This window comes from Falco biarmicus, chromosome Z, assembly GCF_023638135.1.
Source record: "Falco biarmicus isolate bFalBia1 chromosome Z, bFalBia1.pri, whole genome shotgun sequence".
NCBI classification, from domain to species: Eukaryota; Metazoa; Chordata; class Aves; order Falconiformes; family Falconidae; genus Falco; species Falco biarmicus.
The window spans coordinates 207342-233572 of record NC_079311.1 but is presented as its reverse complement, the minus strand read 5'-3'; the positions used below and the strand labels follow the sequence as shown (position 1 = coordinate 233572).

Here is a 26231-nt window from a genome sequence, read left to right as displayed (position 1 = left end):
TTGGGAAAGTGCAGGGCTGCTCCCCTGGAGAGGGTTCCAGGAAGGAATTCTCTTGCTGCTTCTCACCCTGCCCTGGCAGCCATGTGAGGCACAGCAGAAAAGTTCTGCTCCCTGCTTTCTGTGGTCAGAAAACTGACCTCTTTTCATTGGCAATAACGCACAGCCCAAAAAACTCACCTTGACAAACTGCAGCGCTGCTTCCCTGGAGAAGGTGCCAGGAGGGAATTCTCTTGTTGCTTTTCACCCTGCCCGGGCAGCCATGTGAGGCACAGCACAAATGTTCTGCTCCCTGCTTTCTGTGGTGAGCAAAATTAACCCTTAAGTGTTGCAGTCGTTAAGAGCCCAAAAAAGTCACTTTGGGAAAGTGCAGCACTCCTCCCATAAAGAAGGTTCCAGGAAGGAATTCTCTTGCTGTTCTCACCCTGCCCTGGCAGCCATGTGAGGCACAGCACTAAAGTTCTGCTCCCTGCTTTCTGTGGTGAGAAAATTGACCCATCATGGTTGCACTCATAGAACGACAAAAAAACACACCTTGGGAAAGTGCAGCACTGCTCCCCTGAAAAAAGTGCCAGGAAGGAATTCTCTTGCTGTTTCTCACTCTGTCCTTGCAGCCATGTGAGGCACAGCACAAATGTTCTGCTCCCTAATATCTGTGTTCTGAAAATGAACCCCTCACATTTGCAATCGTATAGAGCCAAAAACACCCTCACCTTGACAAGTGCAGCACTGCTCCCCTGGAGAAGGTGACAGGAAGGAATTCTCTTGCTGTTCCTCACCATGCCCTGGCAGCCATGTGAGGCACAGCAGAAAAATACTGCTCCCTGCTTTCTAAAGTTAGCAAAATTGACCGTTCACAGTTGTACTCATGTAGAGACAGGACTTTCTTACTCAAAAGCAAACCCCAAAAAGCCACGTAGCCTTGGGAAACCCCTTGTCCTTCCGTGTGGCTGGTGACTTCCCATGGCTCTTCCACAAGGCAGGACAAATAACCATGAATTTGGAAGCCCACGTTAGTTCAAGTACACTTAGTCCTCTGACAGTCACGATTTACGGGCCAGCAGTCCTCTCACCCCTGCACAGATCTGCCTCTTAGTCCTCTAGCAGTCATTCTCCATGGAGGGACCACAAGTCCTCCATACCTACCTACCAACTCACCAGAAATGAGTCAGACCACACCAGAAGTGACACTGCCTGACCTGCAGGAGATATATTAGACCAGTAACGATGGTTTCAAGACAGAAAAAACACCACCATCCACCAGCACAGCAGAAAAACCACCAGAAGAAACATCGTACACAAACCAAAGGCACCCATCCAAACCCCACAAAGGCAATAGAGCTGAGAAAAGGCACTCTCCACAAAAAAACCCACCACACAGACCACAAGATAAGATAAAAATGCCATAACCCCAGGAATGCAGGGCCAACAAACCCAGATTCTGTCCATAACAATAACACACTTTGACACTAACTTGCCTGACCTCTGGCATACCATAACCTTGTTGCCCCCAAACCCCAGCACATTGTAGCCCTAAGGCAACACAAGATGGAACACAAAGTCCCTTGAGATCTCTGCCAAGGCCTTCAGGTGGTCCCTGACCTCAGGCATCACAACCTTGAAGTGGGAGCCAGGTGGAGGCACCAGAACATCACCGGCACCCATCTTCACACCCTGAAACAGTGCCTGGGATAAATGCTCCTGGGACAGAGGCTGAGGCACCTGGAGGCTTTGAACTGGCCAGCCACCATCACAGGGCTTCAGCTCACCATTTCTGTGTCAGAGCCACCAGGCAGGTGGCCCCATCCTCCCTGAGAGACCGCTCAGGGCACCTGTACCCAGCTCCAGGGGGCTGGACACACAGCCTCGGATCCATGGGTGGGAGGGGTGCTTTAATCCTGGGAGCAGGATTTCTGACAGTGCCCCTGAGGAGGAAAGCCTCCTCAGGCCTGGAAGCCTGAGAGACATCCCTGCGCTGCTCCACGTGTCACCAAAAGCAGGGGCTGAGGAAGGCTGCTTTGGGGCCCGTCGAGGGAACCAGCTCCCCTGGGCTGCTCTGCGGCCACCGGCTGCCGTTGCTGTCACGCGGGTCTCAGTGCTGCTCTGCAGTCGGCCGTCACCTCCCCGCGGGACACTCCCCAGCGCAGCACACGTCTGCACTGGCTCTCCCTGGGGACAAAGATCACAAGCGAGGGATGGGCTTGGCTTTGCCCCCAGTCCCAGGCTGCCACCAGAGAGACCTGCCACCCCCCGCCCCAGCTGTGCGATGTGGGCACCACGTGCAGCTGCAGCTGTGGGTCAGGGCAGCTGTGGGCAGGGGGCAAGCCCCGTGGCGGTGCCCCCGGCGCTGGCAGCAGGCAGAGCTGGGGGAGCGAGGGGCAGCCCAGGGCAGCCGGCAGCCGGCGGCGGGGCCCGGCAGGGTGCAGCACCCTCAGCAATGCCCGGCTCCTTGCGCCTCGGCCCCAGGGCTGCAGCGCAGGGCTGGCCCCAGCCGGGGCTGGGCTGGGAACAGCCAGGCAGGGCCCCCTGGCAGCCCCGGCACGCACCTGCTCCCTGCATGGGGCCTGAGCCATCGCTGCAGGGATGAGGCCTTCCTCGGCGTCCGTCCCTCAAATCCCTCCCTCCGGCCCCCATGGTTTGTCCCTAAAACACTTCCCCTCGCCCCCAGTCCCTGCAAGCGGGGAATCCGCCTCCCCAGCTGCGGGCCCAGGCAGCGCAAGCCCCCCCAGGGCTCACCCTGCCATCCATGTGGTTCCTGGAATAATAATTCTAATGAGCAACACTCAGAGAGGCCAAAAACTGGAGTGCAGGGTTGATGCCGGCATTACAGCCGGCTGCAAGCGAAAGGCACTCAATGGGCATGGGCGCTGCTGGGAGGGAAAGCGCCACGTCAGGACGGTCGGGAATCTCGGCTGGCTGGGAGGGAGCTCCATCGAGCGCTCAGAGGCGAGGCTTGAGATCCTTGCAGCCACGGAGGTTTTTGCATGGAGAGCTGCGCTAAGCAAGGCTGGTTTATCACTTTGGCTGCAACACGAGGGTGCTGCACCCATGCATGTGTGGCCGACAGAGAACTTTCTCACCTGGGCTTTGTTCCCTCTGGGACAGCGGCTGTGAGTGAGGCAGGGCTGTCAGATATGCACAGCAGGGGTCGAGGGGCTCAGAACGGATAAACCCCCCGGCCTGCGCCCGGCCCTGCCCCTCTCTTACAGCCTCCATGGCAGTTCCCCTTCAGCTGAATAGAACCATCAACGCTCTTGTCTTCAGTAGAGTTTCTTGTACATAGAAAAAGGGGACAGCACATACCGTGAAGCACAGCCGAGAAGGTGACACCTGATTTTAAAAAAAGAATACATTTAGTCCATCACAAAAAATGTGGTGGAACTCACTCTTCCAATTGTATTAGGCAGGAGGAAAATGGATTTGGAAAGCAAGAAAAATCGCTCACTTCAAGCTATAAGGTGGCTACGGAACACAGACTCTCCCGTGCATGTCCTGCTCGTTAGTTCCATGCTTTGGACGTGCCTGCAGTTTCCCTGAAGCACCCTCTCTGGGTTACTCTTCCAAAGGGTTCTTGGGACATCTGCATAGGGAAGCTGTCTGAAGAAATCACCGTTTGTTATCCTCTCGGGTTTCGGTCAGGGCAGATAGCCTGTGCATGCAGGGACTACAAACTGCAGGCATCGCAACTTGTGGATCCTAAGAAAAAGGAGGTACACGATATGAATTTACAGTACAAGGCTGTCACTGAAACAAGCCACGTGAAGTGGAATATAGTACTTTTAGCACCAGTGAAATAGTGTACATTAAAAAAGTAATCATCTATATTCAAAAAAGTAATGAAAACTTATTTTCAGGACATCAGCGCTTTGCTACTGTTTGCCTGGAGTTTACATGGGAACTAAGAGATCCGTTTCTCTAGAGCAGCTCTGATGAGAGTCATGTATCAAATTCTGGAGAAGTGAATGATCTGATCTGGTAACCTAAAGCCTATTTCCGTTACATACCCTAATCAAAAGTGATTGCTAGTCTGTTAGAGTAGACCTTACGCCCTGCTGTTCCTTGCCTTTTTAATAATGTTAGTGCGTTCCATCCTAGGCATTTTAAAAGAATGGCTTTTAAAGCAGCTTTTCCCAGCAAGCCAGATGTTGCATGAGTCACACTGGAATAAGGGGAGGGGAGTCTGCGGTGTATCGCTGTGGCACATCACTTTAAAATAGTGCAGTGCACTCTAGGGCAAATAAAAAGAATAGTAAATCAGGAGAGTTCAGCTGTTGTGGCGATTTATTCCACAACGGGCAACCTGGCCATCTGCGTGGGGCCAAACCTCCTCAGCCCACCCAAGGGGCACACGCTCCCCCTGGACGTCCTGGGGCAGGTGATGGGGAAGCTACGCTCTGTTTACCAGCCAGCTACAGCCTTCCATCCCCACCGGAGCGTTGCTGCCCAGAGGTACCTGGCTGCCGCTTCTCCTGAGCAAATGTTCGTGGGGGAGCTGCTGGGCAGAGCAGCCCCACAGCTGCAGCTTTCTGCACAGAAGCGAGGGTCAGGAGTGCGAAAGACTGTGCTCGAGTCACTTTTCAGCCACCTAGGTGGAAACCAGCAGTGGTTGCTTGTGTGCAGGTGACACAGCTGGTGGAGTTCCTCATTGAGCACCATGAGGAACTCTTTGGAGAGGACGTGGCTGGTCTGGCCAGCACATCAGCTGAGGAGTTGCCAGCCCCGGGGCAGAAGCAGAAACCGCAGAGCTATGTGAGGTCCATAAACAGCGTGCTGACAAAGGCCTCCACCGCTGAAGGTGGCCCTGCTGCCGCAGGGACGGGCAAGGTCATCCACCTTGCCCAAGTGCAGAGTAACGCTGATGCGGGTTGGCCGTGGCACTTTGTGCGGTGATCCAGCCAGAACTGGCTCAGCTGACTGAGCAAACCCATCCAAGGGACCTGCCTTTCAGAGCTAAGGTAGCCATTGGGCAGGTCGGTCCTTGCCACCTGTTCGCTTCCACATTTCCACTGCAGGTGCCTCCAGTCACTCCAGAGTGCAAAAACCTGAAGAGCTCCTCTGAGGAGGGAAGGGAAGATGAGCTAGCTTTGATTAAGTGCAGAGCTGGTTCAAGTTCATTGTGGCTTTACCTGTCTAACAATACTCTTGAAAGGTAAGGTTGCCAGGCTCTTCACGAGAAAACAGAAAGCAAAAACGCGGCTGTGAAGAGGGGAGGGGCGGGCAGCCAGGCAGGAAGAGGATAAAGTTGGAGAGAGAGCTCTCAGGGGTGGGCAACTGTGGAAATCCAAGTAGGCAAGAAGAACGAGGAGCCCAGGTGTGTAGCGCAGCCTGCTGTCCATCTTTCAAATGTTCAAACGTTTCAAATCACCAAGATGCTGGGCAATGAACGGAGTAAACTGCCTCCTGTGGAGCAGCGGGTACCGTTAAACTCCCTTTTCCTTGTTGGACTGATTATGACTACTGTTAAGTGGGAATATTGTTTAGTGAGGAAGTTAACAGAGGCTTTTGATTAAAGTTGTGATTAGGAATATATCTCAAAGTAAGGGGCACAGGTCCTCCAGCGCTCAAATAATGCACCCTTGTGTAGGGCTGTAGCATCTCATCCAGGTGTGACCTGAGGAGAACTGTATCCTCTAGACAGTGCCAGAATCCAGGCAGAACAGGTGGGATTGCTCTGGTGAGACATCCCAGGGTTGACGTGGTTCATCGGGGTGTAACTCTGTTGTACCTAACTCTGACGCAGCTGAGACCCACCAGTTCCCAAGGCCAAAGTCACTGGAAGGATGGGGCAGGCACTTACCCACTGTGGCTGAGGAGAACTCACCAGGATGTCAGAGCTCCTGCAAGGATTTTGCACATCTGTTTATTTTACAAACTCATCCATGTATATAAACATCTGGTGTCTTACTCTTAAGACAAGCAGACCTGAAAGGACAGGTTACTGAAGGAGGAGATGGTTAACATGAACAAACTTTTAGACAGTGTTTTAAAGCATTGCCAGCCCTAGAAAGCAAGCTGAGATCCGTACGATGGGTGGGACAGGGAGAGTTACATGTTCTATTTTCTACACATGTTACATCAGGAAAAGGGTTTTTCCCACCTTTCAGTCATCATGTAACGCCTTCTAATTGGGACTGCTGTGGCCTTCTGCAGGGTCTGACAGGTGAATGAAGACCCAGGCAGTGTTGGGTCTCCTTCTTGAATGCCTTCCAGAGAGCACCTTGTAATTGCTAATGGACCATCTGTGCCTCACGGCCAGGGGGAGATTACAGCAAAGCAGGAGTTAAGTCACAGTGCAACTTGAGGGTATCACATGAATTTATGAGGACATTTAAGCTTTTGAAAATACTTCAAGGACAAAATGCTTAAGAGTTTTTATGATGGCTGGATGAAAAGTGGGGTGATGGAAAAAACAAGGGTTCCTTTTGTCACTTTTCACTAAGCTTGTAGAATGTAACTTATACAGAGGTATTATAAAATGGTGCATAGCCATAGCATGTTAACCGTAACTGAGGATGTGTGTCAGAGGCAAAGCCGTTGATTTGGTAACACATCTGCAGTGAGAATGCTGCTTCTGTCTGCTGGGAGTGTTATTGATTTGTTAATAAGTTAAGATTGATTGACTTTATTTGATTGATTAATTGATTTTATAAAATAATTTTATAAAATTGAAAAATAGAAAGATAAGAAATATTTTTAATGAAACTTATAGTTGCACAGTAAAAGCTGCTATGAGATCTTCTGTACATCCTGTACCAAGGCTAGAAGAAGGGGCTGGAACCATTGTTAAAACTTAGGTAATAACTTTAGGGTTGAAAGGTTTCTTTGTATTTGACCGGTCTATTGTATGTAGAAGTGTACTGAAATGTCAGAATATGAGACTAATGGAAACCGGGGAGAGTCGACTGGAACAGCTTGTAGGTGCCTGCCAAGAAACCGTGAACTTTAGTAAAAGGTAATTCCAGCAGGGGGAGATCGCGACCACCGACTCATATACCACCTACCCAAATCGCACCCCAGACCCATTTCTAGACCTTTCTAAGCTCTACTGCGCAGAATCGGATATAGCAGGAGAATAGGTTAATGCTTTACGGGAAATATCATGGTTATGCATGAATACTTAATGAATATGTATGAATAAGTTCTATATATGGTGTCTGATTTTGAGACCTGGCGTGTGTTGATCGTGAGAGGACTCGCTCACGCACCTGCCTGTCAATAAAGAAGTGTCTGCTTATCTACATCACATTGGTGTCGATAAGTTCTTCATTCCGAGATTTCGGTAACAGGAGAGGGGGGAGAGGGAGTAAGACATTCTGCCCCTCTACCCCTTGCCCTTAACATATTCTTATCATGCCTGAGACAGATTTATTTATTTATTTATTTTTAATCTAGGAAGAAGGAGATTGAGTTCAAATCTCTATTCTGTGTGCTGCTTTTTAAATCCCCAGGGCATCTGTCCTTTTTTGAGTAAAATGGTGAGTCTAGCCTATAGCAGGTCAGGGAAAGGCTGCTGAGTACTTCCTTCCCTTCAGTTTCTCCTGCCCTTTTTGACTGGCACTGAAGGGCACTGCTGCTTGGCAGCCCCCATCCCTAATACAACAGCCCAACATTCTTGTTGAAGCTGAGTAAGCTTGGTTTTGGTTAGCTAACGAATATGAAGTCGTTCTCCTGAAGCGAGTGGTGGAGTCATAGTATACTACCGTGTGTGGGTTAGTGTCCCACGGTCCAAGGGGAAAGTGTCTGAGCTGCAGCAACTAGCAAACTAGTTGTCCGATACAACAGCTGAAGGGAAAGTCTGGCGCTTCCCCTCTTCCAGCCTTGTAGTCCTGCTACTTCTTGTTGTGGGTGGTGAGCATAAGGACCACTGAGCTGACTGGAATTGACTGAAATAAGGACTGGTTGAGCTGACCAAATGGTGAGTCTCCCCTAGAAAAAGACCATTACTATAGTCATAGAGCAAAACCCCTAAAAATCATTCTTCTTGTTTAAGTTTTGTAAGAAATATATATATATATATATAAATATAAAGAAATATTTCTAGAACTGTATGGATCTGTGCTAGGAAACCTAGGACATCTACTTACAGGTAGTACAGTAGAACTCCTTCTTACTGATTCAAAACAATCCATCCAAGACACAAGCTGAGGAAAAGCTTCTGCTGTTTTTGAGTAGGTTACTGTACTCTTTCAGCAGCACATTGCTGGAGACAGAAGAGAAGAATTAATGTCTTCGGGAGGAATACAGTGTCCAAAAGAAACGCAAACCCAGCACCACTAAATCTGCACCCCAATCTAGAATGTTAACTGTGTCCTCAGCAGCATCAAAACAGGTTTGCAAATGCATGAAATGTATAACTATTGCATGTATTGTTGTGATGATGTAATGAAAATAAAAGGCATACCCAGTGACTAATGTTCACTCTGACTGAATACTTATTTCCATTGAATTTTAAACTCATTGGGTAAAAAACTTGCTCAACAACTTTTTTTTTTTTTTTTTTTTTTTTTCTGGAAATGATCCCTTTAGACAGGGTTGTGACCACTCCTTAAATGGTTTTCGGTTCATCGGTCCCCCTAAAGAATTCTCCACTTCAGCTCATTCTATTATGCACGTGTGAAATATATTTTTTCTTCCTAGCCTGAAGTTTTCTTTTAACCTAAACGTAGATAACTTAAATTGATATAACCTAGGCTCTTTTATCTTTATGCTACTCTTTTCCAATAGCCATGATGTTTTGTTCGCCTCTCAGATGGGAAAAGTGTGTGCTTGTAGAATGGTAGTGCATTTTTGTCTGTGGGGCAAAAAAACAAGGGCGTATTGGAACCCTGCAGTTACAGGTCTGAACGTTAAAGCTTGATCTAAAAAAAAACGGTTAACAGAACAGTGATTTGAATTTAAAAAAAACCCGTGGTGGTGGTGGTGGGGAGACATGGACACAACACACGCCAGAATACAGTAATATTAGGCAGAAATCCTGTGTCTTTGCATCTCACGTACATTCTCATTGTTTCTTCACTCCTTTCCTGTTTGCATAGGTGAAATGGATCAGCACTTCGTCGGGCAAGTTGTTTCTCTTCCCTTCCTCCTGAAGGGGAGGCAACTCCCTGGTACTCTTGGACTTCTTTGTTTCAGCAATACCTTGATGGAGCAGATAGAGATAAGGAGCATTAGATGCAGGAGCTGGAGCAGTATCAGAAGACTGAAGCCTATAAAGTCTTTAGCAGGAAAGCACAGGACAGACAAAAGGCAAATCACACAGACAAGGTATTGAATGGGACAAAAAGATGGGCCTGGAACAACACAAGATTCCCAGCTGGTTGTGCAGACTGACACTCCTTTACAGCCTTTGATGTAAAGGCTTGTTAAAACGTGGATGCCTATCTCAGGGAGCTCATCTGTGGGTGTGAAATAGAACATTTTTCTTCCGGCAAATCCTAGTTTCATAAATATGACATACAGCAACCTACACCAGAAATAATAATTGTCATTATTTTGTCACAGCAGTGACCAAACCATTGTTAATTGTTCTCCATTGTTCTGTGTTGGGGCTCTTGCTGTATTGAATGATTATACTGAACTCTGAAGCAAGTGGAAAAATACTGAAGAAATAAGACGAGGTTACGGCCAGAACAGTGGGATGAAGAAAAAGGAGCAAATTGCAGATGTTTGCTCAAAAGCAAGGCCAACGGGACGTGATAAGAGGAGCTGGGAAACCGCAGAAAGGAGCCTACGTGCCAGAGAAAGCAGAAACAGAAATCTTCCCAGTAAACAATTGTTAACCAATCATATTATTATACGCTTGTAAAATAGCCAACCACATTATTGCACGCTTATAGAATGCCTTATAAAAGTCTACCTGGTTTGTACAATAAACGGATCAGATCTTGAACTCTGTGAGTATTTGAATCTGACTCCCGCTCGCCCGAAATGCCCGCAGCATCTGGTGACCCCGACGATCCGATGAGGGTCGACAGGATCGGTTAAAAGTCAGGAAGATTCATTAAGGATCGTGTTACAAGCTGCGGAGCCGGCGAGGATCCTGCTGCCAGCGGAGAGAGAGCTGGGCGCCCGAAGAAAGGCGGAACGTGCACGGCTGACCGGTGAGTCAGGGAATTTAAGCAGGATGGGAATCACTGCATCAGTGGTGGAAAAAGCAATCGTAGACAATTTGATGAAACTGGCAGAAAAAACTGAAACGCCAGTCTCACGGCAGGCAGTAGTTGATCTGCTATGTTGGAGTCGCCGCCGTGGTTACCTTGCTTCTACGCAAGATATATATAATAATGAAACATGGAAGAAAGTAGGAGAGGACTTATGGGAATCTGTGCAAGTTGGGACTAAGGGGGTAAAGACTTTGGCTCGCACGTATCGAGCTGTACGGGGTATGGTCGCGCAATTACCACCCTGGTGTCCTGAAAAGGAACAAGCGGCGAGCGGCGGCGTGCGGCCCGGCAGGCCCCGTCCCGGCCGCGGTTTCTCTCCAAGGCGGCACCCCCCCTCCACACCCCCCCCCCCTCCACACCCCCCCCCCCTCCGATTGGCGCCATGGCAATGCAAGCGGCCAAGCGAGCTAACATCTGGCTGCCCCCAGAGGTCAATCGGATCCTTTATATTCGGAACCTGCCGTATAAAATCACAGCGGAGGAAACGTATGATATTTTTGGGAAATACGGACCTATTCGACAAATCAGAGTTGGAAACTCTCCTGAAACAAGAGGAACAGCTTAAGCTTCTCAAGGAAAAATACGGACTTGATTACAAACCCCGCCCCCCCCCCCCCCCAAAAAAAAAAAAAAAAAAAAAAAAAAAAAAAAAGGAAAAAAAAAAAAAAAAGAAAGAAAAAAGAAAGAAAAAAAAAAAAAAAGAAAGAAAAAAAAAGAGGAAAAAAAAAAGAAAAAGAAAGAAAAAAAAAAGAAAAGAAAAAAGAGAAAGAAAAAAGAAAAAAAAAGAAAGAAAAAAGAAAAAAAAAAGAAAAAAAAGGAAAAAAAAAAAAAGAAAAAAAAAAGAGAAAGAAAAAAAAGAGGAAAAAAAAAAAAAAAAAAAGGAAAAAAAGTGTTTCAGATGTCACCTACAAGAAATGCATTTCTGCTTTGAACTAGCTTTTGAGCCTTTGGGAGTAAACTATACGGCTATAAATCAATCATATTGGGGTTGGTTAGATAAGAAGTATAATGACATGAATCATGGCCTTGGAGATAACTGTACCTGGTGGAATACTACACTTGTTAAAAATATGTACAGTTGATTTACCGTTTAAATGTATCAATTTATTTACCTCAACAAGAATTGAGGGTGGTTGAGGGATTTATTGAAACAAGGTCTGTCTATATTGTTGTTTGTTATTCTTTTGTTACTTTTAGTGCCTTGCCTTTTACAATGTTTTCAGAGCTGTGTGGAACGCAGTATTAATGCTGTATTTAAAAAGAAAGGGGGAGGTGTTGGGGCTCTTGCTGTATTGAATGATTATACTGAACTCTGAAGCAAGTGGAAAAATACTGAAGAAATAAGACGAGGTTACGGCCAGAACAGTGGGATGAAGAAAAAGGAGCAAATTGCAGATGTTTGCTCAAAAGCAAGGCCAACGGGACGTGATAAGAGGAGCTGGGAAACCGCAGAAAGGAGCCTACGTGCCAGAGAAAGCAGAAACAGAAATCTTCCCAGTAAACAATTGTTAACCAATCATATTATTATACGCTTGTAAAATAGCCAACCACATTATTGCACGCTTATAGAATGCCTTATAAAAGTCTACCTGGTTTGTACAATAAACGGATCAGATCTTGAACTCTGTGAGTATTTGAATCTGACTCCCGCTCGCCCGAAATGCCCGCAGCAGTTCTGGTATTGCCTGTTAAAGAAAATGTGTGATGAATTCAGAAATTTAAAGTGCTAAAGCAGCTAAAGTGGCAGAACCAGGCCCTGTCCCTAGTGTAGCCCTAATCCAAGGCTGGTTTAACACCCAGTCCAGTTGATCAGTGGGAGAGCAGAGAAACAACAGATGATCAGCTTGTGCACACAGGTGCTCACAGACATGCAGATGTTTCGAGAAAAAAAAATCAGTAATGTAAATAGGAATTGCTTGTTCAAAGACTAAGTGTGCTTGAAGGAGCGTGTGAGTTAAAGCAGGCAGAAAGATCACGATCCGAGGAGGAGCTTGGAACCGAGGCAGAGACTGGAAGCAAATAGATGAATCAACAGGGACAGGGTCAGGTGATGGATTTGCAGAACGGACAAGGCCAAAGGAAACTTCTAAAACCTCGGGCATTGACTAATGATTTGATAAGTGTGTATAAGCTGTGCTGTATCCCTTTGCTCTCTGCCACTCTCTGGGGTGGTGGCCCAGCTCTGAGTGGTGATTAAAGCAAACCTAGTGGTACCCACGTCTGTGTAAATTTCTCCTGTAACACTTTATGTGAAGCATATGACGGAAGTGCTGGTAATCCACTGGCGTTGTGACTGTTGACTGATGTCCCATGTTAGAATAAATACACGTACAATGGCTAACAGGCCTCAAAGGCATGAAGAACATGAGAACGGTGGTGCTGGGTCAATGGGTCTGTGCTTTTCTCTAGTGCTCTCCTTGCTACCAACTAGCACTCAGCTGGCAAGTTCATGGGCACAGCCAGGACCAGCCCAGCCTCATTGTTTTCCAGGGAGCCGATCACCACACATATGGGAAACAGACAGAAGACAAGACGTAGTTCTTCATATCCTTTCCGTTGTTTTGCTAGAGAATCTAAAGTTTGATAGACCTTATTTTGTTTATATTTATATTGGCGCTTCAGTGCGTCCAGACTAAATGGCAACTCTCTACCTGACTGCTCCAAAAATTGGTTTGAGCTCTCAGTTAGTAACCAGCCGTTGGTTAACTTTGTCTTTGAAATACAGCAACCTATGATGGAATAGGAAACTGAGACAGTTAGGGACATCGGTTGTATATACTCGAAGGAGGTGGAAAATTTTCTAGGGAAATTTTTTAATAGTGTTAGCATAAATATCCTATATGTGGCACATGAGCGACTGCTCTAGGCAAATGGCTTTTTAGAGTAAGAAGCCATCCCTGCCTTAAGTGACACATTTAGAAAAATGTGTCACTATGTGAATAATAAGCTCACACAGCAAAGCTGCAGCTACCTGATAACACAGTATTTTTCCTGGTTTGGAGGATTTTTTTATTCACCTAAAATTTTCCAGCGGTCGTCACCGCTAGTTTATTCCCTGTATGACGAGTAAGTAGTAAATGAAGGTGTTTTCACACAATGGAACAATCTGCATGTTTACATTTTTTAACAGCTGTTGCAAAGATGTACTTGAAACCCTGAAGAGCTTTTGCTTTTTATACTACTGAAAACCACGCTACACAGCTTTTTGCAAATTTCCAGTTTGGAGAATCGCACAGGAATTGTTGGTTTGTTTCCGTGAAAGAAAAAACCCCACCACATCTTCCTTTAGAGGCAATTTTTTGCTGCAGAATTTAGTTCTATCATTTCTATTTCATCTACCTCTTCTCCAGCTCAGAGAGGTCTACTTCTTTAGAAATTCTTCTTGTTTGATACGTTAGAATATCTCTTTGTAGTAGTCAAAAAGGAACTGGACCTGCGCTTTGTCTCACTAAATTCTCATTTCCATAATACATGCAGTTTTCCTTTACTTATTAAAGAAAATTACCAAATCCCATACAGCTGCCTGGGATCATGGATCAATCTGAGTATGTGTGGCCCAGCATTACTTTTTGCAACTGATCTAAAATTCTGTGCCAAATTCTATCATAACCCAGGAATGGAAATAATAGGGATGACGCACTTTGCATATCTTCTCTGCAGGTTCTTATGACCCACTGCAAGTAAATAAGAAAAAATACAGGTAGTGGACATTTCTCAATAAACCTCTGACACCTCAAGAAGTCATTTTGATATGAGATTTATTCTCACCATACTTTCTGCATGGAAGACCAGAAGAATCTATGCTTTTAATACAATTTGTGCAGGAAAGCATTGGCAAAAATACTAGAGTACTTGTTATGTTTGTTCCTACACCAAACATGCTGAGGTGAGGCTTAAAAGCCCACCAGTGAATTCACATTTGCCGCAGTGCTGTTAGTAAAAGCTGTAATTATCTGTATTTTTTGAGAATGCTTGAAATGAAACACAACCTAACTCTCAGTTATACAACAGTGTAGCACAGCAAAGACATTATCATCTAATTTTTTCATTATAAGATGCGGGTGCATAACCAGGAAGAACACTAACAATTATTTCTTAGTAAAGTTTTACAGCATAAAACCATTTAGTGGGGCAGTGCAAATCAGAACATGCTCTGACTTTAACATGAAAGAACACTTTGGTTGTATAGGTGGACAAAAAAATTGACTTAGTGGGGTATTTTCATTCTTACAGTGCTGTTTCCTCTCCTTTCATTGTCAGTAACCTAGCTACCCAGTGATTTTTGTGGGACACTAGGGTTAGCATAGATGTTAGGTTACCTTTCGGTGCTTTAGATGTTAGAGATGTATTCCCCGTCATTCTGCTCCACGCACAAGAAAAAGCCCAGTTTGCCTTTGCCTGGAGCGGGACTCAGTATGTTTTCAAACAGTTTTCTGCAAGGACACAAACACTGCCCCACTATCGCTCACAATGCTCTGGCCACAGCCTTAGCACAGATCACCATTCCACCTGGCCTCACAGTGTATCAATACATCGATGGCATCCTCAGCGGGGCAGAAGGGCCAGAAAGCATTACAGATGCAATGAAAAACATTTGGGCAACACTAATCAAGTTGGGACTGGAAGTCCCAGAGTCAAAGTGCCAAGGGCCAGCACGAGAAGTTAAATTCCAAGGAGTCTGGTGGGTTGCAGGAGCTGCCTCTCTTCCACCAGACTCACTGGAAAAGAAAGAATCTGGGCACAACCCATCCAGTACGCTGGAACTACAACAAGTTCAAGGGACTGTGAAGTACTGGCGTAACCATAGTCCTGCCTTTTCCGTCATTGCTTGTCCCTGGTCGAATTTGTTATAAAAGGGAAAATCATGGCAGCGGACATCTCATCAGCTCTGTGGTACCGTCAAGTTCCCCTTCCTGCAGGAGCATAACAGAGCCTGGCCGCGGGGTCTCCACTCCGCTCCAGCCCCCGTTACTCCTGTCAGCACGTGCTGAGGTTGCAGGCTGCGTTGCTTAGGGAGCCGTGGCAGCACACATTTAGGATGGTGAATGCCAGCCATCCTGAAAGCGACAGCTGTCTTTTACCCTAAAAAGCTTCCTGTAATACTATGCTTCTCTGAGGTCCCAGTTTTCTCAAATTGCCCCCACCCCAAAGCAATTTCCCCACAGGGTCCCTAAGCAAGGCAGTGGAGGAGTGGCTCTCTCAAACTCCCTCCCAGCCCTGCCCTGGCTGAAAGAAGGCAGAAAGAAGCCTTCAAATGAGGGAAGTTCTGGCTGCAAGAGAATACAAGCTGACCAGGTCTTGGGATCCCCTGACATCAACAGAAATTTAGGTGAAAACTCCCCTTTCACATGAAACTCAACTCCCCAAACAAAAAACAGTTGTGATGGGAAACTATGGTGGGGGTGGGAAATCAGCGCTGAGGGCAGGAAAGCATCAGCAGGATGGGAAACCCATTGAGATGGGAAGTTGTTCTGTCATTAAAAGTCAAACTGTCACAACGCTGGCTGACCCAGGTGCTGGCATAACGATCGCCATGGAGATGGAACCCCAGAACACTGTTTGCCCCAACAAACGCCACGCTGGCCGAATGCCGCGGCACAGAGCAGCACGCTCCTCGTGGTGCCTCTGCCCTCCGGGTAACCCCCAACCAGCTGTGCCGGCCAGCACCTCACCACATCACCCCCCTTCGCTTCTGCCAACAGAGAGGTTCCCCCTCCAGCTGCCGACGGCATCAGAGGAGCCTGGCATGAGCTTCACCACCCTGACCATGCCGCCACCGGTCACTGCTGGTGTGCTGCCCTCTGTCCCGGGGCTGCTGATCACCGTTCGGCCTTCCCAGCTCCACATTGTCACCCACCAGCCCGCCCAGGCAACCTGGCAGGGGGTGCAGGGGCCCCTGGGGGACTCGGGGCAGGTTGTGCAGCTGCCACATGTGCTGCAGCTCCCCAGCGGTGTGCAGCTGCCCCCTCTGCCTGCTCCTTGTCCCCCTGCCTATGGCCAGGGACAGCAAGTGGTGATGGGGACACTTGTGCCCTACCAGCCAGTGGGGCTGGGACCATGGGACGTGGGCCAGGGGCAGCCCCTCTACCCTACGGGCTGCACTGTGCTGAACGTCCCTGCCCATGCTGGGCCCCTGCCACCCCAACACCCTGCGGCTCAGCACTGCGTGCAGGTCCCCCCTGTGCTCTGCACCCATCCTGGCAGCACCCAGAAGCTGTTGGAGGCCTTTAACAACGACGTGGTGGCCAGTGAGGATGGCATCCCTGCTGCCACTCCCTGCCAGCCCGCCCTGGATATGCTCTCTGGCAGAAGCAGGACCAAGCACCAAGGTCTGCAGGGTGGCAGAGCCCATAGGGGGTGACCTGCACCAAGGAAGGCTTGCATCACCCTGGGGGTGGCTTGGCTTCGTTTGCTTTTTCAGAAGTGGTGACCACCCCGCCAAGCCCAGAGAATCTCCTGGACCTGCCCGAGCTGGGGCCAGATGCCTTCAACGAGGCCTTTCCTGAGCTGGCAGAGGACAACTGCAGTTTCAGGATGAGCATTCGGCCACCATGGACAGCAGTGACCCACTCGCCTGGCTCGACAGCAACCTGGAGCTCCATGAAGTTCTCAGCGGCTCCTGCTTGACCACCCTCCTCAACAAGCTCCCAGAGCTCTCACAGTATGTGGCAAAGGGTGGCTGCTCTAAGGAGCAATCGCTGGCGGCAGGGCTGGGGGACAGCGAGGACACCAACCATGGCGTCCCTGATGTCCCTGTCTTGACCACCACCTACAACAGGATCCCTGACCTCTTAGAGTGCATGATGGAGGGCAACTGTCCCAAGGACCAAGTGGTGGCCGCAATGCAGGAGGACACCAACCCCTCCTGGCAGAGGGTGGCAACATCCCCCTTGCTGGACACCACAGGCAGGCAGGGTGGGCTGGCAGCGGTCTTCCCCAGCTGGCTGCCAGAGAGTCCCATGGAGCCCTCTCAGGAGGGTCCTATGGACACTTCAGAGGAGAGCCCCTTGAAGGGATGCCCAGAGGGTCCCCACAAGGGTCTCCCAGAGAGTCCTCAGCAGATCCTGCTGAAGAGGCCCCTGGCCAGCCCCCGGACTGCACCCCAGCATCATCCGCCCCGCATGGCCCAGCTGGTGGAGGAGGTGCTGCGGAGGCAGCCCCAGGTCATTTTGACCCGCTTGCCACCACCACCGGGCATCTCCTCCTGCCGGGTGGTGCCCAGATCAGGCAAGGCTGCTGGCAAACAGGCCAAGTGCCCCACATTGGCTGACACCCTCAGGATGCCAGAGACGTCCCCACAGGGCAGCATGCCACCCAAGAAGAGGAAGAAGATGGTGGTGTGCCCGGTGGCAAAAAGCTCCAAAACCCTCTGGGAGGGGAAGCCGGACAGGGATGCCACGGCGGTGGGCTGTAGTGGGGAGCAGGGGGGCAGCAGCAAGCAGAGGGCATCCAATAGCGACTATGTGCCCACCAAGTGAGCCAGAACCCTGAGGAACACCAGGAGACAAAGTGCTACACACTGCCCCAGTCGCCGTTGATATATTGATAGAGAAGGTGTAGAGCACAGATCCCTCTGACGTGTGACCTGCACCCACCCACTGCAGCCCCAGCCCTCTCCCAGATCTGTCTTTCTTAATTCATTAAAGGCTTGATGTTCCTTGCACAGTGCCTCTGCCTGCGGTCATTCACGCAGCGGGAGATGAGGGTTAATGCAGCCCCTGCCACATGCAGAGATTGGACCCTCCACCTTCCCGTCTGTCGAGGTGACACCTCCACCGAGCTGACCCACTCTCCAAAGTATTCACAAATGAAGGGACTTCTCATCAAGGGAGGCAGCCTTGGCAGGGGTGAGAAACAAAGAGCAGGTAGCGAAAAGAGCACCGTTATCTAAGTTGTGCAGGAAGAAGACTTCCAATGAGGAAAGTTCTGGCTGCAAGAGAACACAAGCTGATCAGGTCTTGGGATCCACTGACATCAACAGAAGATGAGTTTAAAATAGGACAAAGATAATTGGGGTAGTGGGAGATGGTGACCTCTAACTGAAATAGTTCTGCCCCAAAGAGGCCAAAATCCCGCTTGGGGAGCATGCGTGTTTCATAAAACACTTCAGCGGTGCTACTGAGGATGCGTACGCGTTTGCATTAGAAGCCAGAAACCAGTCACCAAATCTGTGTATGACACAAGACTATGCAACGTGTGGCGCTCTGAGAAAGGCCCTGAACCCCTTCTCAGTGTTCCAATTGGACCGAAAAACTTTGCACGCACTTTTTAATCGCTGCCCCCAAAGTGATTTCCCCACAGGGTCAGTAAGCAAGGCGGTGGTGGAGTGGCTCTCTCAGACCCCCTGCCAGCCCTGCCCTGGGTGCCGGTGCCTCTGGCCCTGCCCCAGCAGACGTTGCTGTGCTGATGGAGGGGCTCCCTCCCTCTCCACTGCATTTGCAAAGGGAATGGCTGGCTCACCCTTTGCTGCCCACGCAGCCAGCCCTCACCTTTAGCTGCTGTCATTCCCAGGGGCGACGGCTCTCTCCCAGCACCCTCACACCTTCTCCCTGCAACACTGCGAGAGAAGCATTCGCCAGGCAGACGGGTGCCGTCACTGCCCTGCGCAGCTGGGCACCCCAGACTGGCACTGCCTGACTGCCTCCCTCACCGAGCACCTCCACAGTCTCAAGCTCCATCCCTTTAGATGGAAAGGGGGTCACTTTATTGAGAAGTAACCGTTCCTCATGAGGAACACAGTCTCTTCAGGAGGCAAAATACTTTAATAGCGTTTAGAAACAAAGCTGGGACATTTGGGGGCCACCTCATCACTACTCCAAACAATGTGACCTCCGTGGAGAAAAACTGAAGAGCTAGACAGTTTCCAGAGGACAGCAAAACCTGACCTGCTGAGAGCTTAGGACAGTGCACGTCATGTTCTTCTTCACACTTAGTGCACGTTTGACAAGCTGCGAGATGATGGTAAATTACTTCCTTCAGAGAGGACAGCAAGACACTGTTGCCAACTCAGCTTAGGTTTTTTTGTTTTTTTCTGGTTGGCCAAGCAAAGAAACGGAGGCGGTTTCGAAGTGTGCAGAAGCACAGCCGCAGACATAATTCCTGCTGTCACGCAGGCAGCAGGAGTGAACTTCATCCCTTTGGGTCCTTTTGAGAACACCAAGCACCCAGATGGTGCTGAAGGATGTTTTTTTAAATAGGGGACCCTCGGAGAGAATCAGACACGTCCAGTTTTATTCCCTGGGAAAACGCCCTGACGCTGTCCTGCCCCTCAGGTGGCGTAGGACAATTAAACGTATTAGTAAGCATGGGCTGATTCCTGGCCCACCATGATTCGAACAGCAGCCCACAAATACCTCAACTAGTTTTGTTGTGCCTGTACTTATGACAGTTACATTGTTCTATGTTGTGGGGGAAAGCAGATCACACAGCTTGCCCCTTTGGTGTGCAGGGCTGTGTTTCAAAGGACTACGACAAGCCCAGAAGAGCACAGCACAGTACGGCTTATGAATCAAGTCAGTATTGCATCACAAACCATAATGCATGTGCCTGTCTGAGAAAACGGGGTTTATGTAGGCACGTGGGAAGTGGGTCTCTTGCTCAAAACCCAGCAAATCCTGTTTAGAAAAGTTCATATACTGAAACGATAAGGCAACATACTTCTGGATTTGTCTCTAAATCCCCACGGAGATGTAATTCCCTCCCTGCCATCTGAAATCGTACAGCTTGAGGCACTTTTCGTGTAAAGCCAAGAAAGCTCAGCTCAGAAGGCAAAGATCCTTCTTAAGGGAACGGACCACCTGTAACTACAAGACACCTTCCCGCCCACTGAAACATAGCAGCAGAGTTAAAAGCAGTTTTTAAATTCCAAGTGGAGACATTCAAAGTTTGAAAACTACAGGACATTCTCTTCCTAGCACAAAATAATCAACTTTTTCCCACATCTCTGCAAACCTTAACCCCAGTGCTTTGTATTTTTCATGCTACAGCACAGAAAGCCAGTACCCACAGTTGCACAAGGACTTCCACTGCCAGTGTGCAAAGCATTGAGGAGTCTGGGCTCAGTCTTGGCACTACAGGAGTGATCCACCACAAATGCACTGCACAGCCTGCATCTGGGGGTATCACAGGTCAAATAGTTAATCACTGCTTTTCCTCCCAGTAACAATAAAAAGAGAAAAAAAATAAAATCTCCTTACTTCCACGGCTCTTCTTTACAGGCTAGAGGTTTATGGAAGCGATGACCCATTTCACCCAACATACAAGACACCTTTTGAACAATTTTCAGAGCTGTCCAAAAACCCCCAGATCTTATACAACAATCAGTCCAAAGAAAGTACAGAGGTCTCTGCGCTACTGGACACATGCAGGAACACTTGTGTTTACTGGACACCTTTGTAAAGGGAAAAGGCATTACACCAGCGTACCAGACCCTTGCCCAAAAGACTTTTCAAACCACCTGTTTGTTGATGCAGTCACCGCACTTCAACCCTTCCACCCATGACAACATCCTCTCAGGGGGCAGACTTGCCCCCTTGATCACAGATCAGTCTTGTCTTGATGTTGTGACTTGATCACAGAATCCGTCAGCAGAGTTCATATTGAACCAAGCTAAAAACCGGGCCCAATCTCTATGTTCACGGTTGGGATACACGGCTCCTATCACAGGGCACACACGGCGGTCCCACCTGAGTTACGTATCTGAAGTTGCATTTCCCACGGGTCAAATATTCCTTTTCAGATCTGCCTTGAAACTGAGGGCTCATGGTCAGTGAGAAGAAGAGAGTTCCTTGCCTCCTGTGCAGTCAGGTCACGTTCCCGTGCTAAAAGCAGCCTACTCAGGCTACTGCATTTGTGTACAATCTGTTAAAAGAACAAAACCAAGTCTGAAGGTTATTCATTTGCTTCCTTAAACATCCTACCATTTGCAGCATCCAGCCCGCAGAAGACGACTTCTGACACAGCAACTTCTCCAAGCAACCTGCTATAAAAGGCAGGTCAACAGAATCACCAACAGCCAGGTCTGTACCCTCGGGGAGAGACTTTCAAAGCTCTTTGGAGGATTGCACTGGATCTGCGTGCTTTAGACCCCACTGCATGGATTTACTATTTTACTGGCAAAGGTTTTATGTACCACATGTGAACATCTTCAAAACACCTACTGTAATGATCTCATGCATAAACAGACACAATGATTCTCTAATATCACACATGAAGAACTCAATGGATGCTCCTACCAAGGCAGTGGCTCCCTTCTGTAGCCACTGAACAAGCAAAAGGATGGATCAGAACGACATTATCAAGCTCTGAAGCAAAACTTCTGTCTTCCTTTAGCTGTAATTTAGAGCTTCATTGAGTGCTGAAGAGTGTCAGCCTGACAGCTCTGAAGCATGAAGCGCCTGATCCTCTGTGCCAGAACCACACCGGCACTGGCCACACAAGCTGCCTAAGTACTCACAGGGTCAGGGTCAGGGTCCGCGTCTGGGTCTGGGTCTTTACTGCCCTGCCACCGCAACATAGAAGTGAGGACAGTAAAATGGAGATAGAAGTGTTCTTTCTCCACATAGTTGATGCTGGCAGCTTCTTGCCTCCAGCATTCCTGCACCTCAGGAGCTTGGGAAATGACAACAAATGTGAAACTTCCTGAAAATAATTTGCCTGACACACCACAGCGTAGCACTTCCGTATGCCCACACCACACTTCTGGCTCCCAGCTGCTCTCCTGCGCTTCCCTGTAGCTACCTGGGAGGCACCTTTTCCATCTCCTCAGATCTGGCCAGCTGAAGAACACCCAACTCATGGCTCTAACATTCTTCCCCTTCCTCTCAACATCTTCCTGGTGGTCTCAGCTTTCTGCCCTCCAGATGAGGGGTCTATCATAACAGGTCAAGGATAGCACTGGGTTGTTTTTTTTTCTGTAAGGAAGCCAAATACTTAAAACTCCTTATTAAAATATAAAAATTAAGAGGAAGGGAAAAGCCAAAATGAGAGCCAAGTGGAAGTTTCATTTGGTGCTCAAACTACCTGAATACTTATGCTGCAGCTGCAGCCGAGAGCTGGCCCTTAGATGGCTGACCAGGATAAAGCCCCAAATCCTGCCACTAAGGTTTCAAATTACAAAATAACATCGTCTAAGGGAAGGCAAAATGGATAAACACAAACATCGCCTTCACAGCACAATGGTTCTCTTATGGCACCGAGAACTTAGCAGTAGGAAGAATTACAAAGGTCAAGTGCTATTTATAAGCAATGTACCCTTAAATCAACACTAGTGACAAAAGAGCCAAGCACTTGACTTGCAGAACGGCAGATGATTCGTGACTTTCTCCACAGCTTCTACTACTGATGAAGCTTACAACCACCTCACCATTTGGGAAGGACATCTGTTGCTAGTGTTGCTCTGGGTGGAAACTCAGCAGGTTGGCATGTTCATTCCTTCAGAGCCAGAAGGAATTTGTCATTACAGGAATTCTCATGCCACTGAACTGGCAGCAAGGTACACAAGCCTCTTAATCCCTTTTTATACTTTTACACTTGTGCCATAAAACCATTCTCCACTCTCCATCTCACCACCTCTCCAAGCAGAAAAGTCCCATCTGCCACACACGTGTCACAAACCACACAGGATATGACACAGGTTTCAAATACATCAGAAAGTATCAAATCAGAAACTTTAAAACATAAAAGAAAATTAAAAAAAGGTGGCAGTGGGAAATCATTTTCTACCTTGACTGTTAGGTTCACAAGCTGCTAGTAGTTAACATTAATGGCTCGCTATTTCACGGTCATGATGGCAACAGTTCTGCAACGTGTGGATACCAGCGAGAGAATTGCAGCCTTGCACCAGTTCAGGTGCTCCACCTATACCTCTTCACAGATTTGAATTTTTTTATTATTATTTTTTTAAAAATGCTTATCAGGGTAGGATCTGCCTACCAAGACCAGATTTTAAGTGAAATTACATTATGCTCCTCTTGATTTAAATACAGCAAGATAGCTCCACTGCTACATTCAGCCACCAGAACGTAAACACCTCCAGCTTCATAGACACCCATACATTATTTTTGTAAGGAACAAATGACTAAGCATGGAACACTATGAAAAAGCAAAAGAATGCACACAATCAGCATTTCCCTATTTGGACCAAAAAAAGAAAATCTCTCAACAGCAGATAAGTCTAAATTAAAAATCAGCTGCATCCAGATCCCAAATAGGGGAGGGGTTATTGTATGCCATAGACCTGGACTTGACTGTTGAAGGAAATCACGCGCTACGGAAAATTTGAGGTGGTTCTGCAGAAGTTTAACTAGAGCCTTGGCAACTTCACTTGGGACATGAAAGGTACGTGCGCTATAGTATCACCCACAATAAAGGAAACTAGTCTCGTAGTTTGAGTTCAGCACCACATCTGCAAACAAAATGAGGCTGCTACATTTGAGGAACACTGATGGAAACCTCACCTGCCATCCCAAAGTTATGCTATGGCATTTCTTCCCTTTTTGCCATTTTCCTCAGCCTTGGTACATCTTTTGCACAATCTGAAGCAAGGGCCCATGGCTTCTTCCTGTTTCTAACAGTGAATGTCTGGGTATCACACGTTGGTTTCTTGTGTGGCGCCAGTAAGACCCAACACTTGCCTTCATAAATGCATCCGTACACTAGGGAAGAAAAGGAAAATTACCAGTCTCGACATTGTACTGCCCACAGGGCAACAGAGTGCCCCACTCGTAAGCGGATTTAAGACAGTAAATAACCCTCAAATATCTTGATAAACAAGCACAGTTTAATCATGTCCTTTTAAACTGACCACCGACACAATCTAACAAGAAGACACATTAAGGGAAGCAGAGCTGTAGTTAAAAAAGTGGGGCTTCTCTTTCCTCTCCTGAGCGTTTACCACCCAGAGCAGGCTCAAGTTCTGAACCTGCAAACTGCTCCCCCACGCTTCTATGCTCGCTCTGGGAAAGACAGATGGCTGTTTGAATTCTTTTGCAGGTACAGTCTTTCTTTACTTTTGAGTTGGAATGAAATGAAAAGCTGCCATCAGTCCCACTTATGGCACAGGGACACACCCATGTTCCATGCACATACCTGCACAGAAACACATGCAGAGGGAAACCATCCCTTGGGTCTCAAATACAGAAACAGCACTGAAAACCTTGACTTCTGAGAGTCCCTGCAGCGTTCTCCCGTGTCAATACACAGCATGTTTGTGGCAGGATCACCACTGCAAGTGCGTCACTTGCTTTCATTTCCATCTTCGTCTCTCACCTGGCACTTGCCACCTCCAGACTGCAGCATGCATAAAAGCAATTCTGTTTACTAGAAGCACAGCACCGTGCGAACCTTCTGCATGAAGTCCGGTATTTAAAGAAATCGCTATAAAGAATAAAAATCTGCCAGCACCACTGACCCACATACACGCTGTGTTTTCTGAACAGGGACGGTATATGAAACCTGCAAACTAAGGACTGCAACACCTCGCTCCTTGCCCCTCTCCCTTTGCCCTCAGGCTGGTGGAGGAGCTCCTTTCACCAGAGCAGGCACACCACAGACACAGCCTCACCAAGGGGAAGGGTGGAGAGGGGATAAGGGCAGAAGGAGAAAGGAAAGACCCACAGAAGCAGCTTTGCTGCCCACTGCCAAAGTCACAGCCTGCTCATCCTGGTCCCTCACCCTGTCTGTACTGGTCTGTGCCTCTGTCCCCCTTCCCGCCCCTCCGCTCCTCTCCCTGTCCCTCTCTCCTGCTGCTGACACTGCATTCCCTCCGGCACCCCTCTGCCCCTCTGTCTCTGTCCCGCTCCAACCCCCTGCCTGCTCCTCACCAGTCTCCGTCCTTTCTCCATCCCTGCCCAGCCCCTCCCGCTCCCCCTGCCCCTCTGGATGCCTCCTGTCCCTCTCTGGCCACCCCTCTGCCTTGACCCACCTCTCCCTGTCGCTCGGTGCCTCTCTCCCCCTCGTCCCTGCCCCACAGGGGCTCCAGGGCCTGGGCCTGTGCTCAAGCAGCCCCGGGCTGTGGCTGTGGGGCCTGCAGGGCCAGGGCTGGGGGCTGGTGTCCCCACAGGGCCCGACTGCAGGGCAGGGGCACCCCAGGGCCTGCTGGGAGAAGCCGTGCCCCGGGGCATGCTGGGAGCTGTAGGCCCGGGGCTGCCCCATGGCCCAGTTGTTCCCAGGGTATGCTGGGAGCTGTAGGCCTGGGGCTGCTGGCAGCCATGTTGTTCCCGGGGCATGCTGGGAGCTGCTGTTGCGCACCCTCAGACTCCTGCAGCCATGTTGGTCTGGGCAGGCACAGCCTGTGCTGGGGCAGTGTCCCAGCTGAGGGGGCCTGTTGCCGGCCGTGGGGCAAGGGAGGCCCTTAGGCCAGCGCAGGGATGTCTGCTGCCTGCTGGCTGCCTGGGGGTGCGGTGGGGAGGCTCCAACCCCCCGGTGTGCCGGGCCCCCGGGGCAGCTGGAGGGTGAGCCGAGAGCTAAGGAGGGAAAGAGGCGCCGGCAGGTGCCCTGGGCACAGGCACCAGGCACTCCGACTCGCAGAGCCCCCCGCAGCCGCCCCGGCGTTTGTAGTTCCTGCAGGAATAGGGCTAGCGTGTTTTGCTGCTGACTCCGGCAGGGCTCTGGCTACACATGTCCTGCTGAGGGACTGGCAATATGCAGCTGCCTGGGAGAGTCACCAGGCGGAGTATGAGCGCTCGAGCCTTGTTTCCCTTGCTGGAAAACACTTCATTTTTAAATACAGCCTCTCAGCGGCGAGATCCAGGCAGTCGGGATTGCTTCCTGTAGGGAGCAGCCTGGTGACTCGAGGCTGCTGCCTTCAGTGGCAGAGCTGGACGCTTCTCCTCGCTGATGGGATGAAGTTATAAAGAATCACTAGGAGAGGCTGCAACTAAAGCAATGATTAACTCAACCTATTGAATAAGCTCAGTAAGGGGTGGCAAGCTTACAGAGGCACCTGGGCTATACCAATAGACGAGGGAAGTGGGGTAACGGTGTGTTGCCATCAAAACCATATAGCACAGAGAAGAAATGAAGTTCTATAACAACAAGTAGAGTGCAGGTGCCCCAGGAAAGTTCAGCTGA

General features: G+C 48.9%; 1 long non-coding RNA gene across 1 annotated transcript; it reads right to left on the bottom strand.

The window, feature by feature from the left end:
• Positions 1-7288: 7288 nt before the first annotated feature.
• LOC130142835 (uncharacterized) lies at positions 7289-25247 on the bottom strand. The gene is made up of 6 exons (XR_008819537.1): positions 25084-25247; positions 23618-23815; positions 20846-21020; positions 8995-9135; positions 8082-8197; positions 7289-7923 (listed from the first exon to the last, which is right to left on the bottom strand). It is a non-coding gene; the product is annotated as an uncharacterized LOC130142835 (long non-coding RNA).
• Positions 25248-26231: the final 984 nt, after the last annotated feature.